Here is a 20,459-nt window from a genome sequence, read left to right on the forward strand (position 1 = left end):
GTGGTTTCAGAGAGTTGAGTATATGGCACTTTCCTTATAGTTCCCCACATAGGTTTACAAACACTTCTAAATTAGTGAAACAAGATGTTAGTTAAAAAATGATTTCTCCAATAGGAACCCTCTTGCACTGTTGGTGGGAACGCAAACTGGTACAGCCTCTCTGGAAAACAGTGTGGAGGTTCCTCAAAAAATTAAAAATAGACCTACCCTATGACCCAGAAATAGCACTGCTAGGAATTTACCCAAGGGATACAGGAGTGCTGATGCATAGGGGCACTTGTACCCCAATATTTATAGCAGCACTTTCAACAATAGCCAAATTATGGAAAGAGCCTAAATGTCCATCAACTGATGAATGGATAAAGAAATTGTGGTTTGTATATAGAATGGGATACTACTTAGCAATGAGAAAGAATGAAATATGGCCTTTTGTAGCAACGTGGATGAAACTGGAAGGTATTATACTAAATGAAATAAGTCAGAGAAAGATATCACATGTGTTCACTCTTATGTGGATCCTGAGAAACTTAACAGAAGACCATGGGGGAGGGGAAGGAAAAATAAAAGTTAGAGAGGGAGGGAGCCAAACCATAAGAGACTCTTAAGGACTGAGAATAAACTGAGGGTTGATGGGGGTGTGAGGGAGGGGAAAGTGGGCGATGGGCATTGAGGAGGGCACCTGTTGGGATGAGCACTGGGTGTTGTATGGAAACCAATTTGACAATAAATTTCATATTAAAAAAAATTAAAAAAATAAAGTTTTAAGTATGAATGACCATCATAAAGAACAAATAAAAAAATATGAATTTTGTTTTTTATTTGCTTTTGAAAATGAATTTTATTTACTTATTTATAATATTCCAGTCTAAAAAGTCATGGAATGCATTAAAATCTTAGTGGATTTGTTTCCATGATTTGTTGCTTATTGCCTTTTCAATATGAGTGAATAATCTTTTGTGTGTGTAATCTGCCTAGATTCTGTGTTTTACTATAGTAATTGCCTATTTTTTGCGTTCACTTTAAAGAAACAACAGTATCTCAGTCAGGAAAGAGCTAATTTTTTTATGATCATGTTACTTTGTTTACTATCAAATATTTTATGATCACATTAATAAAATAGGTAAGCATGTAAAAAAAATGGTTTATTCACAGTATTGTTTCAGAGTTGAATACATAGTACTTTCCTTACAGTTCCCTGCAGAGGTTTTCAAACACATCAAACTTAGTATAACAAGATGTTAGTTGCAAAAGGGTATCTACACAGTGTTCTTTCACAGAGTTCAGCATTTTCGTTATATTTCTAGGCCTATGTTTTTAACACTTATAACTTAGTGAAGCAAGACGATAGTTGAAAGATGGTTTCTCCACAGTGCTGTTTCATAGAGTTGAATCTATGGCACTTTCCCTCTAGCTCCCAGCATGGTTTTGCAAACACTTCTAACATGGTGAACCAAGATATTATTTAAAAATGTTTTCTCCACAGAGTTGGCTCACAGAGTTGAGCATATGGCACTTTTATTACAATTCCCAGCATAGTTTTTCAAACAATGTTAACTTAGTTAAACAAGATGTTAGTTGAAAGGTGGTTCCTCCAGTGTTGTCTCACAGAGATGAGTCTATGGCATTTTCATTATACTTATAGGCCTAGGTTTTCAAACACTTCTAACTTAGGGAAACAAGGCGTTACTTGAAAGATGGTTTCTATACAGTGTTGTTTCAAAGAGTTAAGTATATGGCACATTCTTTATAGTTCCTCGATAGATTCCTAAACACTTTTAACAAGATGTTAATTGAAAGATTGTTTCTCCACAGTGTTGTTTAACACAGGTCAGGACATGGCACTTTCCTTATGGTACCCCGCCTATGTTTTCAAACACTTCTATCTTACTAAAACAAAATGTAAACTGAAAGATGGTTTCTTCACCATGTTGTTTCACTAAGTTGAGTATATGGCACCTTCATTATACTTTTAGACTTAATTTTTCAAACACTTCTAACTTAGTGAAAATGTTAGTTGCATTATGGTTTCTCCAGTTTCTTTCACAGAGGTCAGTATATGGCCCTTTCCTTATACTTCCCCGCAGAGATTTTAAAAGTTCTAACTTTGAAACAAGATGTGAGTTGAAAGATGGTGTCATTTCCAGAGGTCAGTATATGGCACTTTCATTAAACTTCTAGGCCTAAGTTTTCATAAATTTCTAATTTAGTGAGACAAGATGTTAGTTAAGAGTTGTTTTCTGTACAGTGTTTTTTCAAAGAGTTGAGTATATAGCATCTTTGTATTACTTCTAGGTCTACCATTTCAAACTTTTCTAACTTTGTGAAACAAGGTGTTGGTTGAAAGTGTTTTCTCCACAGTGATGTTTCACAGAGCTGAATATATAGCACTTTCATTATACTTCTAGGCCTAACGTTTCAAACACTTCTTACTTTGTGAAAGAAAACGTTAATTGAAAGATGGTTTCTCCACAGTGAGGTTTTACAGAGGTGAGTATATGGAACTTTCCTTATACTTCCCAACATAGGTTTTCAAACACTTCTAACTTAGTGAAACAAGTTGTTAATTATTCACTCAGTTAGGAGTGCTTGAGAACCCAGGCCTAGAAGGATAACAAAAGTGCTATATACTAAACTCTGAAACAACACTGTGTAGAAACCGTCATTCAACTAACATCTGGTTTCACCAGGTAACAAGTGTTTGAAACCTAGGGCAGAGTAAGTATATAACGTAAGTGCCACATACTCAACTCTGAACCAACACTGTGGAAAAACCATCTTTCAACTAAAATCTTGTTTCAAAAGTTACAAGTGTTTGAAAAAGGCAGGCCTTGATGTATAATGAAAAGTGCCATATACTCAACTCTACAAAACAACACTGTGGAGAAACCATCTTTCAACTAACACCTTGTTTCACTAGTCCTGGAAGTTTAACGAAAGTGCCAAATACTCACCTCTGTGAAACAACACTGTGGAGAAAGATTCTTTCAACTAACATCTTATTTCTCTGAGTTAGAAGTGTTTGAAAATCTATGTGGGGAATTATAAGTAAAGTGTCATACACTCAGCTATATGAAACAATGCTGTGAAGAAACATTCTTTCAATTAACATCTTATTTGACTAAGTTAGAAGTCTTTGGGAGTAAGGCCAAGATGGAGGAGCAGCATGAAAGTTCTCAGCTTCTCTCATCCCTGAAATGCAGCTAGATCAGCAACAAACCATTTTGCACACCTAGAAAATTGATCTGAGGATTAAAACACAATCTGCATAACTTGAGCCTCAGAACTCAGCAGGTATGTGGTACAGAGGTGAATGAGGAAGAGAGATGCCACAGAGGATACAGAACTGTTTTTCTGGAGAGAAAGGGGGTGGAGGGTTCAGGAAAAGCACTGTCCCCCAAAATAGCTGGAGACAGAAAGAGCAGGAACACTCACAAGGGACTGAACAAGAAAGGAGAAAGGAGAGGGCTTCAATACCATCAGGACTCTAAAAACAGGGGAGAGAAGAGTTGGAAATTCTGTAGCTCAATACCTGGCGGTGCTCATATGGTATGGGCGAATCCCCAGGAGCAGGCAGTGAGGTCTGATGGGTCTGTAGGCCACACAGCGAGCACAGTTCCCCAGCTATGAGGACATTTGGTAGAAGCCGTAAGGCCTCCCCACTGGCAAAGGTCCCAGCAGACCACAGAGAACAGCCACGTTTGCTGATATTGGAACAAAGATGCCAGGGTGTTGTGAAACCATTTGTGTGTTGTGATTTGCCATAATCCCTGAACTGCTGCCACTATGAGATCTCACAAACTCTTCCTGGGGAAACCCAGTACCCAGCCACAATCTCAGAGTCTCTGCAGCAGTGCAATCACATGACTGTTCCCAGGGGCAAGCCGGGACCTAGCCATTGCTTGGCAAGACCCTCTCCCAGAGGGTTGGAGCGGGTCCAAGCCACAGGGCCCTCAGAAATGAGAAGTTTGGAAACATAGCTAAGATAAAATTTGGGAGGGAGGTACCACCTGGCAGGCTGATGGCTTGGATGCAGACAGTGTAGAAGTGGGGACTGGATGGAAGCTGGAGACAAAGGAGGGGTGCTTGATTGCCAGTGAGAGTGTTGTTCATGGGCCAGAGACAGGGAAGCTGGGTGAAGACATTTTCTCCTCCCCCCGCAGGTGCATATACATGCACACGCCTCCGACACCTATCCACCCCAGTAAGCTAAGCAGCGCCACCTAGTGGAGCACAGAATCATTACACCAAGCCCCATTCAACTGCGCCAACCAAACACTAGAGGACCACCAGAAGTCTCTCCACCAACTTAGGGTACGGACTATAAAGTGCTTCATACTTTGCCTTCTAGGGGAAACTAGATATAATTTCATTCAGATTTCATTCTGTTCACTGGTCCATCTATTCATTTTCTTTCTTTTTCTTTTTGTTTGCTTTTCTTTTCTTTTTTAGGGGTATAAAAAGAACATTTTCTTTTTATTTCCCATTTTCTTAAATTTTTTTTTAATTTTTTTACTACTTTTTTACTTTTTATAAATTTTTATTCTACTTTATTCATTTCATTGTTTTACTGTATACATTTTTTTAAATTTGTAAACATTTTCTTAATTTTTCTTTTCTCTTTCCTTTTCTTTCCCTTTTTTCTCCATTCTATCAAGCTTCTTTCAACAACCAGGCCAAAATACACCTAAGATCTACCTTCTTTTGGATTTTCGTGTTTTTTAATTTTTTAATTTTAATTGTTTAATTTTTCTAATTCTTTTTCTTCCTCCGAAATGACTAAAAGCACAAATTCACCCCAAAAGGAAGAACAGGAAGAAATAACACCCAGGTATTTACTCAACGCAGGTATAAGCAAGATGTCTGAACTATAATTTAGATTCATGATAATAAGAATACTAGCTGGGGTTTAAAAAAAAACCCAAATCCCTTTCTGCAAAGATAAAAGAACAAAAATCTAGTCAGTCCAAAATTAAAAATGCTATAACTGAGATCCAATCTCAAATGGATGCCACAGCAGCAAGGATGGATGAGGCAGAACAGCAATTTGGCAATACAGAAGACAAAATTATGGAGAACAATGAAGCAGAAAAAAGAGGGAAACTAAGGCAAGATAGCACAATACAAGAATTAGAGAATTCAGTGACTTATTAAAAAGGAAACACATCTGAATCATAGGAGTCCCAGAAGAAGAAGAGAAAAGAGGGGTAGAAGGTTTATGTCTGCAAATTATACCAGAAAACTTTCCTAATTTGGGGAAAGACACAGACATCAAAATCCAAGAAGCACAGAAAACTCCCATTACATTCAACAAAACCAACCATCAACGAGGCATGTCACAAATCCAAAAAATACACAGACAAGGAAAGAATTATGAAAGCAGCAAGGGGGAAAAAGTACTTAACCTATAAGGGAAGACAGATCAGGTTCACAGCAGACCTATCCACAGAAACTTGGCAGGTCAGAAAGAAGTGGCAGGATATATGCAACCTGCTGAATCAGAAAAATATGCAGCCAAGAATTCTTTATCCAGCAAGGCTATCTTTCAAAATAGAAGGAGAGGGGCGCCTGGGTGGCTCAGTCGGTTGAGTGTCTGACTTTGGCTCACTGAGGTCATGATCTCACGGTTTGTGAGTTCAAGCCCCACGTCGGGCTCTGTGCTGACAGCTCAGAGCCTGGAGCCTGCTTCTGATTCTGTGTCTCCCTCTCTCTCTGTCCCTAACCCACTCTCATTCTGTCTCTGTCTCTTTCAAAAATAAATAACAAAAAACATTTTAAAAAATTAAAAAACAACAACAACAAAACAAAATAGAAGGAGAGATAAAGAGTTGACCAGACAAACAAAAACTAAAGGAGTTTGTGACCACTAAACTGCCTGCATGAAATTTTAAGGGGGATTCTCTGAGGGGAGAAAAGATGAAACAAAACAAAAAAGGCCAAAAGCAACAAAGACTAGAAAGGACCAGAGACCACGACCAGAAACTCCAACTCTACAGGCAACACAATGGCAATAAATTCTATCTTTCAGTACTTGCTCTAAATGTCAATGGACTAAACGCTCCAATCAAAAGACATAAGGTATCAGAATGAACAAGAAAACAAGATCCATCTATATGCTGTTTACAAAAGACCCATTTTAGACCCCAAAACACCTTCAGATTGAAAGTAAGGGGATGGAGAATCATATGTCATGCTACTAGTCACCAAAAGAAAGCTGGAGTAGGCATACTTATAACGGAGAAACTAGATTTTAAAATAAAAACTGTAACAAGAGATGAAGAAGGGCATTATATCATAATTAAGGGGTCTATCCACCAAGAAGAGCTAACAATTATAAACATTTATGCCCCAATGTGGCACCCCCAAATATATATATCAATCACAAACATAAAAAAAACCTCATTGATAATAATATTATAGTAGGGGACCTCAACAACCCACATACAGCAATGGACAGATAATCAGCAGCTAGAACTGATACATGAATTCAGCAAAGTCACCAGATATAAAATCAATGTAAAAAATCAGTTGCATTTCTATACACCAATAATGAAGCAACAGAAAGAGAAATCAAGATACTGATCCTATTTACAATTGCATCAAGAACCATAAATACCTAGGAATAAACCTAACCAAAGAGGTAAAAGATCTGTATGCTAAAAACTATAGGAAACTTATGAAACAAACTGGACCCAAAGAAATGGAAAAACATTCCATGCTTATGGACTGGAAGAACAAATATTGTTAAAATGTCAATATTACCCAAAGCAATCTACACATTCAATGCAATCCCAATCAAAATTGCACCAGCATTCTACTCAGAGCTAGAACAAACAATCCTAAAATTTGTATGGAACCACAAAAGACCCCAAATAGCCAAAATAATGTTGAAAAAGAAAACCAAAGTGTGAGGCATCACAATCCTGGACTTTACCCTCCAGTACAAAGCTGTAATCATCAAGAAACTATGGTATTGGCACAAAAACACACATAGACCAATGGAATAGAACAGAATAGGGAACCCAAAATTGGACCCACAAATGTATGACCAACTCATCTAACAAAGCAGGAAAGAGTACCCAAGGGAAAAAAAAGACACTCTCTTTAGCAAATGGTGCTGGGAGAACTGGACAGCAACATGAAGAAGAATGAAACTGGACCACTTTCTTACACCATACAATAATAAATTCAAAATGGATGAAAGACCTAAATGTGAGACAGGAAATCATCAAAACCCTAGAGGAGAAAACAGGTTTCTTTGACCTCTTTGATCTCAGCCGCAGCAACTTCTTACTTGACACGTCTCCGAAGGCAAGGGAAATAAAAGCAAAAATGAACTAAATAAAAGCAAAAATGAACTACTGCGACCTCATCAAAATAAAAAAGTTCTGCACTGCAAAGGAAACAATCAACAAAACTAAAAGGCAACTGACAGAATGGGAAAAGACATCTGCAAATGACATATCAGATAAAGGGTTATTATCCAAAATCTATAAGTAACTTACCAAACTCAACACCCAAAAAAACAAATAATCCAGTGAAGAGATGAAAAGACATAAATAGACACTTTTCCAAAGAAGACATCCACATGGCTCACAGACATGAAAAGATGCTCAACGTCGCTCATCATTAGGGAAATGCAAATCAAAACCACAATGAGATACCACCTCACATTAGTCAGAGTGGCTAAAATTAACAACTCAGGAAACAAGAGATGTTGGTGAGGATTTGGAGAAATGGGAACCCGCTTGCACTGCTGGTGGGAATGCAAATTGGTGCAGCCGTTCTGGAAAACAGTGTGGATATTCTTCAAAAAATTAAAAATAGAGTTACCCTATGACCCAGCAATAATACTACGAATTTATCCAAAGGAAACAGGAGTGCTGATTCAAAGGGGCACTTATACCCCAATATTTATAACAGCACTTTGAATAACCAAATTATGGAAAGAGCCCAAATGTCCATCAAGTGATGAATGGATAAAGATGTGGTTTATATATACAATGGAATACTACTTGGCAATGAGAAAGAATATAATCTTGCCATTTGCAACAATGTTGGTGGCAACTGGAGGGTATTATGCTAAGTGCAATAAGTCAGAGACAGATATCATGTGTTTTCACTCGTATGTGGAGGTTGAGAAGCTTAACAGAAGAAGATGGAGTAAGGGAAAGTTTCAAACAGAGAGGGAGGCAAACTCATAAGAGACTCTTAAATACAGACTGAGGGTTGTTGGGTGTGGCGGGGAAGTGGGGAAAATGGGTGATGGGTATTGAGAAGGGCACTTTTTGAGATGAGCAATGGGTGTTGTACGTAGTGATGATGCATGGGAATCAATCCCAAAGCCAAAAGCACACTGTATACACTGTATGTTAGCTAACTTGACAACATATTAAAAAAAAGAAAGAAAGAAAGAAAAGAAATTCAACAAGTAAACAATGGCTTTGAACGACACACTGGACCAGATGGACTTAACAGATATATTCAGAACATTTCATCCTAAAGCAGCAGAATATACATTCTTCTCCAGTGCACGTGGAACTTTCTCCAGAATAGACCACATACTGGGACACAAATCAGCCCTCAACAAGTACAAAAAGATCGAGGTCATACCGTGCATGTTTTCAGACAATGCTACGAAACTAAATCAACCACAAGAAAAATTTGGAAAGACAACAAATACTTGGGAGATTAAAGAACATCCTACTAAAGAATAAATGGGTCAACCAGGCAATTAAAGAATTAAAAAATATATGGAAGCAAATAGTCAAACCCTTTGGAATGCAGCCAAGGCAGTCCTAAGGGGAAAATACATTGCAATCCAGGCCCATCTCAAGAAACAAGAAAAATCCAAAATACAAAACCTAACCTGACACCCAAAGAAAGTAAAAGCATGAGAGCAAAGAAACCCCAACGCCAGCATAAAAGAGAAATAATAAAGATTAGAACAGAAATAAACAATATAAAATCCAAAAACAAAAACAAAAACAAAAATAAAAAACCAATAGAACAGATCAATGAATCTAAGAGCTGCTTTTTTGAAAATATAAACAAAATTGACAAACCCCTAGCCAGACTTCTCAAAGAACAAAGAGAGAGAACCCAAAAAGATAAAATCATAAATGAAAGAGGACAGATCTGTAGCCCTTGGGTGGCTCAGTTGGTTAAGCATCCAACTTCAACTCCGGTCATGATCTTGCGGTTTGTGACTTCAAGCCCCGCAGCAGGCTCTGTGCTGACAGCTCAGAGCCTGGAGCCTGCTTCAGATTCTGTGTCTCCCTCTCTGTCTGCCCCTCCCCTGCTTGAACTCTGTCTCAAAAATAAACATTTTTAAAAATTAAAAAAAAAAAGAAAGAGGACAGATCACAACCAATACAACGGAAATACAAACAATTATTAGAGAATACTATAAAAATTATATGTCAACAAATTGGACAAAATAGACAAATTCCTAGACACCCACACACTACCAAAACTCAAATGGGAAGAAATAGAATATTTGAACAGACCCATAACTAGTGAAGAAATTGAGTCAGTTATTAAAAATCTCCCAACAAAAGTCCTGGGCCAGATGGCTTCCCAGGCCATACATTTAAAGCAGAGTTAACACCTATCCTTCTCAAGCTGTTCTAAACAATAGAAATGGAAGGAAAGCTTCCAGACTCATTCTATGAAGCCAGCATACCTTGATTCCCAAACCAGAGACCCCACTAAAAGGAGAACTACAAGCCAATATCCCTGATGAACATGGATACAAAACTTCTTAACAAAATACTAGTAAATCAAATTCAATAGTATATTAAAAGAATTATTCACCATGATCAAGTGGGATTCATTCTTCGACTGCAGGGCTGGTTCAATACTCACAAATAATGTGATACATCACACTAACAGAAGAAAGGGCAAGAACCATATGATCCTGTCAATAGATACAGAAAAAGCATTTGACAAAACACAGCATCCTTCTTAATAAAAACCCTCAAGAAAGTTGGGATAGAAGGATCATACCTTAACAACACGAAAGCCATATATGAAAACCCACAGTTAATATCATCCTCAATAGGGAAAAACCAAGAGCTTTCCCCGTGACATCAGGAACATGACAGGGATGTCCACTCTCACCACTGTTGTTTAACATAGTGTTGGAAGTCCTAGCCTCAGCAATGAGACAACAAAATGAAATAAAAGACATCCAAATCAGCAAAGAACTAGTCAAACTTTCATTTTTCGCAGATGATACAAGATGATATGATACTCTACATGGAAAACCCAAAAGACCCACCAAAAAGCTGCTAGAACTGATAATTGAATTAATCAAAGTTGCAGGATACAAAATCAATGTACAGAAACTGGTTGCATTTCTATACACCAAAAATGAAGCAACAGAAAGAGAAATCAAGAAATTGATCCCATTTACACTTGCCCCAAGAACAATAAAATACCTAGGAATAAACCTAACAAAAGATGTAAAAGATTTATATGCTGAAAAATATAGAAAATTCATGAAAGAAATTGAAGAAGACACAAAGAAATGGTCATCTCCAAAAGTAAGGGAAATAAAAGCAAAAAATGAACTATTGGGACCTCATCAAGAGAAAAACTTCTGCACTGTAACGGAAATAATCAACAAAAGTAAAAGGCAACCAATAGAATGGGAGAAGATATTTGTAAATGGTGTATCAGATAAAAGGTTAGTATCCAAAATCTATAAGGAACTTACCAAACTCAACACACAAAAATCAAACAATCCAGTGAAGTGGGCAGAAGACATGAATAGACACTATTCCAAAGAAGACATCTACATAGCCAACAGACATATGAAAAGATGCTCAACATCACTCATCAAGGAAATACAAATGAAAACCACAATGAGATACCATCTTAACACTGGTCAGAGTGGCTAAAATGAACAACTCAGGAAACAACAGATGTTGGTGAGGATTTGAAGAAACGGAAACCCTCTTGCACTGTTGGTGGGAATGTAAACTGGTGCATCTGCTACGGAAAACAGTGTGGATGTTCTTCAAAAAATTAAAAATAGAACTACCCTACCACCCAGCAACAGCATTACCAGAAATTTATCCAAAGGAAACAGGAGTGCTGATTCATATGGGCACTTGTACCCCAATGTTTACAGCAGCACTTTCAACAATAGCCAAATCATGGAAAGAGCCCAAATGTCCATCAACTGAAAATGGATAAAGAAGATGTGGTTTATATATACAATGGCATATTGTTTGGCAATGAGAAAGAGTGAAATGCTTTCACTTATGCTAAGTGAAATAAGTCAGTCAGAGAAAGACATATACCACATGTTTTCACTCATATGTGGAACATAAGATACTTATCAGAAGACCATTGAGGAAGGGAAGGGGAAAAAATATTTTCAAACAAAGAGTGAGGCAAACTCATAAGAGACTCTTAAATACAGAGAACAAACTGAGGGTTGAGGGTTGTGGGGAAGAGGTGCGAGGAAGAGTGGGAAATGGGTAATGTGTATTGAGGAGGGCACTTGTTGGGATGAGCACAGGGTGTTGTATGTAAGCAATGAATCACAGGAATCTATGTATACAATGTATGTTGGATAACGTGACAATAAATTATATTTAAAAAAAAAAGAATGAATGGGTTAACCAAGAAGCTAAAGAGGAAATTAAAAAGTACATGGAAGCCAAGGAAAATAATAACACGACAGCCCCAAACCTCTGGGATGCAGCAAAGGTGGTCATAAGAGGGAAGTATATAGTAATTCAGGCCTTCCTAAACATACAACCTAACCTTCCTATACAACCTAACCTTACACCTTAAAGAGCTGGAAAAAGAACAGCAAATAAAACCTAAAATCAGCAGAAGATGGGAAATAACAAAGATTAGAGAAGTCAATGATATTGAAATTAAAAAAAAAAAACAAACAGATCAATGAAACCAGGAGCTGGTTCTTTAAAGAATTAACAAAAATGATAAACCTAGCCAGACTGAACAAAAAGAAAAAGGAAAGGACCCAAATAAATAAAATCAAGAGTGAAAGAGATCACAACCAACACTGCAGAAATAAAAACAATAAGAGAGTATTATGAGCAATTATATGCCAATAAATTGGGCAATCTGGAAGAAATGGACAAATTCCTAGAAATATATCAATTACCAAAACTGAAACAGAAAGAAAAAGAAAATTTGAATAGACCCCTAACCAGTAAAAAATTGAATTAGTAATCAAATATCTCCCAAAAAGCAAGAGTCCGGGGCAAATATGGCTTTCTAGGGGAATTCTACCAAACATTTAAAGAGTTAACACCTATTCTTTTGAAGCTGTTCCAAAAAACAGAAATGGAAGGAAGATCTCCAAACTCATTTTATGAGGCCAGCATTACCTTGATTCCAAAACCAAAGACCCCACTAAAAAAGAGAACTACAGACCAATTTCCCTAACGAACACAGATGCAACAATTCTCAACAAGATACTAGCCAACTGGATCCAACAATATATTAAAAATTATTCACCATGATCAAGTGGGATTTATACCTGGGATATCCACAAATCAATCAATGTCATATATCACATGAATACAAGAAAGAATAAGAACCATATGATTCACTCAATGGATACAGAGAAAGCATTTGAAAATACAGCATCCTTTGAAAAAAAAATCCCTCAAAAGTAGAGATAGAAGGATCATACTTCAAGATCATAAAAGCCATATACAAGAGACCCACCACTAATATCATCCTCAATGGGAGAAACTGAGAGCTTTCCCCATAAGGTCAGGGACAAGACAGGGATGTCCACTCTCACCATTGTTATTCAACACAGTATTGGAAGTCCTAGCCTCAGCAATCAGAAAACACAAAGAAATAAAAGGCATCCAAATTGGCAAGGAGCAAGTCAAACTTTCTTCACTCTTCGCAGATGACATAATACTCTATGTGATAACTCATAAGATTGCACCAAAAACTGCTAGAACTGATCCAGGAATTCAGCAAAGTCTCAGGATGTAAAATCAATGCACAGAAATCGGTTGCATTTCTATACAGCAATAATGAAGTAGCAGAAAAAGAAATCAAGGAATCAATCCCATTTACAACTGCACCAAAACCCATAAAATATCTAGGACCAAACCCAACCAAAGAAGTGAAAAACCTATACACTGAAAACTATAGAAAGCTTATGAAAGAAACCGAAGAAGACACAAAATAATGGAAAAATATTACATGCTCACAGATCGGAAGAACAAATATTGTTAAAAGGTCGATACTTTCAAAAGCAATCTACATATTCAATGCAACTCCTATCAAAATAAAACCAGCATTCTTCACAGAGCTAGAACAAACAATCCTAAAATTTGTATGGAATCAGAAAAGACCCAGGATAACCAAAGCAATCCTAAAAAAGAAAACCAAAGCTGGAGGCATTACAATTCCAGACTTCAAGATGTATTACAAAGCTGTAATCATCAAGACAGCATGGTACTGGCACAAAAGGAGACACTCAGATCAATGGAACAGAATAGAAAACCCAAAAATGGACCCACAAAGGTATGGCCAACTAATCCTTGACAGTAGAAAAGAATATCCACTGGAATAAAGACAGTCTCTTCAGCAAATGGTGTTGTGAAAACAGGACAGTGACATGTAAAAGCAGCATGAACCCAAACCACTTTTGTACACCATACACAAAACTAAACTCAAGATGGATGAAAAACCTAAACGTAAGACAGGAAGCCAAACTCCTAGAGAGGAAAGCAGGCAAAACCTCTTTGGCCTCAGCCGCAGCAACTTTTTTTTTTTCCTTTTTATTTATCTTTACTTTTTTTTTTTTAATTTACATCCAAATTAGCATATAGTGCAACAATGATTTCAGGAGTAGATTCTTTAGTGCCCCTTACCGATTTAGCCCATCCCCCCTCCCACAACCCCTCCAGTAACCCTCAGTTTGTTCTCCATATTTATGAGTCTCTTCTGTTTTGTCCCCCTTCCTATTTTTGTATTATTGTTTCCCTTCCCTTATGTTCATCCGTTTTGTCTCTTAAAGTCCTCATATGAGTGAAGTCATATGATTTTTGTCTTTCTCTGACTAATTTCACTTAGCATAATACCCTCCAGTTCCATCCATGTAGTTTCAAATGGCAAGATTTCATTCTTTTTGATTGCCGAGTATTACTCCATTGTATATATATGTATATATATATATATATATATATATATATATATATATGTATATGTATATATATATATATATATATATACCACACCTTCTTTATCCATTCATCTATCGATGGACATTTGAGCTCTTTCCATACTTAGGCTATTGCTGATAGTGCTGCTAGAAACATGGCGGGGGGGGGGGGGCATGTGTCCCTTCGAAACAGCACACCTGTATCCTTTGGATAAATACCTAGTAGTGCAATTGCTGGGTTGTAGGGTAGTTCTATTTTTAGTTTTTTGAGGAACCTCCAGACTGTTTTCCAGAGTGGCTGCACCAGCTTGCATTCCCACCAACAATGCAAAAGAGATCCTCTTTCTCTGCATCCTTGCCAACATCTGTTGTTGCCTGAGTTGTTAATGTTAGCCATTCTGACAGGTGTGAGGTGGTATCTCATTGTGGTTTTGATTTGTATTTCCCTGATGATGAGTGATATGGAGCATTTTTTCATGTGTCGGTTGGCCATCTGGATGTCTTCTTTGGAGAAGTGTCTATTCATGTCTTTTGCCCATTTCTTTACTGGATTACTTGTTTTTTGGGTATTGAGTTTGATAAATTCTTTATAAATTTTGGATACTAACCCTTTATCTGATATGACATTTGCAAATATCTTCTCCCATTCTGTCAGTTGCCTTTTAGTTTGCTGATTGTTTCCTTCACTGTGGAGAAGCTTTTTATCTTGATGAGGTCCCAGTAGTTCATTTTTGCTGTTGTTTCCCTTGCCTCCAGAGACGTGTTAAGAAGTTGCGGCGGCCAAGATCAAAGAGGTTTTTGCCTTTCTCCTCGAGGATTTTGATGGCTTCCTGTCTTACATTGAGGTCTTTCATCCATTTTGAGTTTACTTTTGTGTATGGTGTAAGAAAGTGGCCCAGGTTCATTCTTCTGCATGTCGCTGTCCAGTTTTCCCGGCACCACTTGCTGACGAGACTGTCTTAGTCCATTGGATATTCTTTCCTGCTATGTCAAAGATTAGTTGGCCATACGTTTGTGGGTCCATTTCTGGGTTCTCTATTCTGTTCCATTGATCTGAGTGTCTGTTCTTCTGCCAGTACCATACTGTCTTGATGATTACAGCTTTGTAGTATAGCTTGAAGCCTGGGATTGTGATGCCTCCTGCTTTGGTTTTCTTTTTCAAGATCGCTTTGGCTATTCTGTCTTTTCTGGTTCCGTACAAATTTTATGATTATTTGTTCTAGCTCTGCGAAGAATGCTGGTGTTACTTTGATAGGGATTGCATTGAATATGTAGATTGCTTTGGGTAGTATCAACATTTTAACAATATTTGTTCCTCCTATCCAGGAGCATAGAATCTTTTTCCTTTGTGTGTGTGTGTGTGTGTGTGTGTGTGTGTGTGTGTGTGTGTGTGTCTTCTTCAATTTCTTTCATAAGTTTTCTATAGTTTTCAGTGTATACTTTTCACCTCTTTGGTTAGATTTATTCCTAGGTATTTTATGGTTTCTTGTGCAACTGTAAGTGGGATCGATTCCTTGATTTCTCTTTCTGTCGCTTCATTGTTGGTGTATAGGAATGCAACCGATTTCTGTGTGTTTTTATATCCTGCAATTTTGCTGAAATCATGAATCAATTCTAGCAGTTTTCTGGTGGAATCTTTTGGGTTTTCTATATAGAGTATCATGTCATCAGCCACAGCAACTTCTTACTCAACGCGTCTCCAGAGGCAAAGGAAACAACAGCAAAAATGAATTATTGGGACCTCATCAAGATAAAAAGCTTCTGCATGGTAAAGGAAACAACCAGCAAAACTAAAAGGCAACTGACAGAATGGGAAAAGATATTTGTGAATGACATATCAGATAAAGGGTTAGCATCCAAAATCTATAAGGAACTTACCAAACTCAACAAATAATCCACTGAAGAAATGAGAAGACATGAATAGACACTTTTCCAAAGAAGACATCTGGACACGTGTTGAGTAAGAAGTTGTGGCTCACAGACATGTGAAAAAATATTCAAGATCACTCATCATCAGGGAAATACAAATCAAAACCACAATGAGATACCACCTCACACCTGTCAGAATGGCTAACATTAACAACTCAGGCAACAACAGATTTTGGCAAGGATGCAGAGAAAGAGGATCTCTTTTGCATTGTTGGTGGGAATGCAAGCTGGTGCAGCCACTCTGGAAAACAGTCTGGAGGTTCCTCAAAAAACTAAAAATAGAACTACCCTACAACCCAGCAATTGCACTACTAGGTATTTATCCAAAGGATACAGGTGTGCTGTTTCGAAGGGACACATGCCCCACCCCCCATGTTTCTAGCAGCACTATCAGCAATAGCCTAAGTATGGAAAGAGCCCAAATGTCCGTCGACAGATGAATGGATAAAGATGATGTGGCATATATATATACAATGGAGTATTACTAGGCAATCAAAAAAATTGAAATCTTGCCATTTATAACAACATGAATGGAACTAGAGTGTATTATGCTAAGTGAAATTAGCCAGAGAAAGACAAGTATCATATGACTTCACTCATTTTTGGAATTTAAGATACAACACAGATGAACACAAGGAAGGGAAGCAAAAATAATATAAAAACATGGACAGAGACAAAACATAAAACATAAAAGACTCTTAAATACAGACAACAAACTGAGGGTTTCTAGAGGTGTTGTGACTGGGGGGATGGGCTAAATGGGAAAGGGGCATTAAGGAGGACACCTGTTGGGATGAACACTGGGTGTTGTATGTAGGGGATGGATGAATCACTGGATTCTACTCCTCATTTAAATCATTAGTGCTAACTTGGATGTATAGTTTTAAAAAATTAAGAAAATAAAAAGAAGTGTTTGAAAACCTATGTGGGGAATTATAAGTGCCATATACTCAAGTCTGTGAAACAACACTGTGGAGAAACCATCTTTCAACTCACATCTTGTTTCACTAAGTTAGAAGTGTTTGCAAACCTATGGTGGGGGGAAGTATAAGTGCCATATAGTCAAATCTGTAAAACAAATCTTTGGAGAAGCCATCTTTCAGATAACATCTTGTTTCACTACGTTAGAAATGTTTGATATCCTAGGCCTAGAAGTACACTGGAAGTGACACATACTGAACCCTGTGAAACAACACTGTGAAGAAAACCATATTTCAACTAACATGTTTCACTGAGTCAGAAGTGTTTGAAAACCCATGTGAAGAACTATAAGAAAGTGCCACATACTCAATTCTGTGAAACAACATGTGGAAACACCATCTTCAAGCAACACCTTGTTTCACTAAGAAGTGTCTGAAAACCTATGTGGGGAACTATAAGGAAAGTGCCATAGAGTCATCTCTGTGAAACAACAGTGTGGAAACTGTCTTTCAACTAACATCGTTTCACTAAGTTCAAATGTTTGAAAATATAGGCCTAGAAGTATAACGAAAGTGCCAGTCAACTCTGTGAAACAACACTGTGGAGAAACCATCTTTCAACTAACTTCATATTTCACTAAGTTAGAAAGTTTGAAAACCTAGGCGTAGAATGATAACAAAAATGCCATATACTAACCTCTATGAAACAACACTGTGTAGAGACCATCTTTCAATTAACATCTTGTTTCAGTAGGTTACAAGTGTTTGAAAACCTAGGCCTAGAAGTGTAATGAGCTCTTGGACCATTGACTTACCTGCTTGTTATTTGCTCCACTGGAATAGGAGATAAACCAAGTGATAATTTGAGGAAAAATGCTAAATCCAGTGCTATTTGAGGGAATAAGCTGTCATCACAACCCAAACTGCCATATATTCAACTCTGTGAAGCAACACTGCGGAGAAACCCATCTTTCAACTAAGTTCATATTTCACTAAGTGTGATGGGTGTTCTTTAGAGCCAGGTTTGCTTCAGGTATTCACTTTACCTCCTTACTCTATGTAGTGGCACGAGGTAGCCATTCACTGAAAAAGTACCTATTCCAAACTTCTTCAGCAGATGGGGTGTTGCTGCAGAGCCAGGCTACTAACAGTTCTAACCAACATTTCATTTATTTCTTCCTTGTTTCTGGGCAAACCCTTTAGCCATTTGTTCCTGGTTAACTCAGAAACACATCCAGAAGCTGCACGCAGGTGCCACAGCCATCAAGTGCACATGGCAGAAATGGAGAGTCAGTATCTGACTCCAGCAGTCAGGATGGGCAGTGGGTAGTCTGGTATCAGGTGGCCCTAGGGTGGAAGGTTGACCCTGCCACCACACACTAGATGGCCTCAAGCTCCTCATGTACGAAATACCAGCAACACTGCAGGGTGGTTCGGACACAGAAAGAGTGGCATAAGCAATTCTGGGAATATACTAAAAACCACAGAATTATACACTTTATTCAAAGAGGTGAATTTTATGGTCTATCAATTAGATATCAAGGTTATTAGTTTTAAGGTAGCACATGTAAGACCTAAGTACAGTTGCTTTGGGTATAAAGTTCTGCCACATGGCGCCAATCTAGTTGAAGGTATCCAGCTGTTGACCAGCCAGGTGCCCTTCAGTTTACCTCATTAAGCTGTTTTATTAAACATAGTTTTGATTTCCCTTAAGAGAGCTAATAAATTGAACACTACAAAGCGGCATTCTTCTTTTAAGATCAGAATGGCCTTCCTTGCTTCTAAAGAACTGGATGGTGTAGATGAAAAACACGTGTCAAGTTCCTCTTCCCATGGGCTCCCTCCTGCTGCCCCAGGCACAGACCAGCCTCCTGGTGGCAGTAATCCATCTCTGGCCCCTAGGCCTGGACTTGGCCAATGCAGCTGTGGGTGTATGCGGCTTTCAGAGGAAGCTGGTGGTCTGGGCCTGCCTCCAGCTCCCCATGGCCAGCCCAAGTAGCTTCACAGTCCAGACAGCACAAGAACAAGCTGGTGTTGCATCCATCCAAGCGCTGCCTCAGGTAAGCTGTGTGACAGGATGGCAGTCCTGCCCACCATGGCTCTGGGTCCCTCATATCTTATAGAAGGCAGGAAGCAAAGCCCAGGAGTCCACAGTGGGAACAGGACTAATGCTGGGACCAGAGCCATCCTGACCCTGCTCAGGAAATCAGAAACCTGAGATTCCCAGCTAGCTGCAGGTCTGGGCTGTTACCATCATTACAATTAGGAATTTTCCAGAACCCTTTCACTTTTTAAAAACTGCCCAAGTCTTCTGGTATCTCCTCTGAATCTCCATTGAATTTGCCCCACTTTTTAAAGATTTGGGTTTGATGACAGCTTATTCCCTCAAATAGCACTGGATTTAGCATATTTTCCTCAAATTATCACTTGGTTTATCTCCTGTTCCAGTGGAGCAAATCAAGCAGGTAAGTCAGTCGTCCAAGAGTTCTGTTTTTATAGTATGGGCAGTCAGAGTAAAAGAACCAGCATGGAACGTGGGCTAATACTCAACCTACTACATGGGGTCACAGCAAAGATTAAGTGACACTGACAAGGCAAAAGGAAGGAAACAGTGAATTTCCATACCAGAGGAATTACTCTCTAGGGCATAATCTGGATAAAATCTCCCATGACAGCACGCAGGCTAGCCAGAATGTAAACAGAAGTATAACTGTTCTTCCAGTTGTAAGTAGTTTTATGACAGGTAATAAATACTCCTAGTAGGGGAGAGCTCCCTTGTGCATCACAAAGAATGGATGTGAAATTTTATGTTTTAATATAAATTAAATATTTGGACTCTGGACTTTGCCAGTGGTTTAGAATGAGAAAAGAATGTTAACTGAATCATACCAGTACTTGTCCACGACCTGCATTTCTAGCATTTGCTCTAGGCACCCATACAGGTGGCATTCCTAGAAGCCAGAGATAAGCTATATCTCTCTCTCCAGGGCTCCATCAAGTTACACTGCAGAAAGTGTCCATTGTCTTATACTGACATCTGCCCTGAACCTTCACCCTATAGTGTTACTGGCTTTAATCAGGTTATGCTGGAAAGACACAGCTTGGGCCATGTGTGAGTTCTTCTCACCTTCTAGTCTCACCTGGCTGGGCAGTCCTTTGGTGCTTTGTGTCCAAAAGGCCTTTTCCTGCCAGCTGCCTTGCCAAAGACATTTGAATGACACCAAGCTGCCAAACTACTCCCACAGCAGCTCTAAGTACACATGAGCAAGCAACAGCTCCCGCCCGCAATCCAGGGCTGCTGCAGCCACCAGTGGCGTGGGGCTCCCACCTACATCTCAAGCCCTGACAGATGTCACGGGTTGGTTACCAAACCGTGACTAAGAAACCTCAGGGCCACAGAGAACTTCCCACATTTACTACCTTTGGGCATCTTCGATTCC

The sequence above is a fragment of the Panthera leo genome, chromosome E1 (assembly GCF_018350215.1).
Source record: "Panthera leo isolate Ple1 chromosome E1, P.leo_Ple1_pat1.1, whole genome shotgun sequence".
Taxonomy (NCBI): Eukaryota; Metazoa; Chordata; class Mammalia; order Carnivora; family Felidae; genus Panthera; species Panthera leo.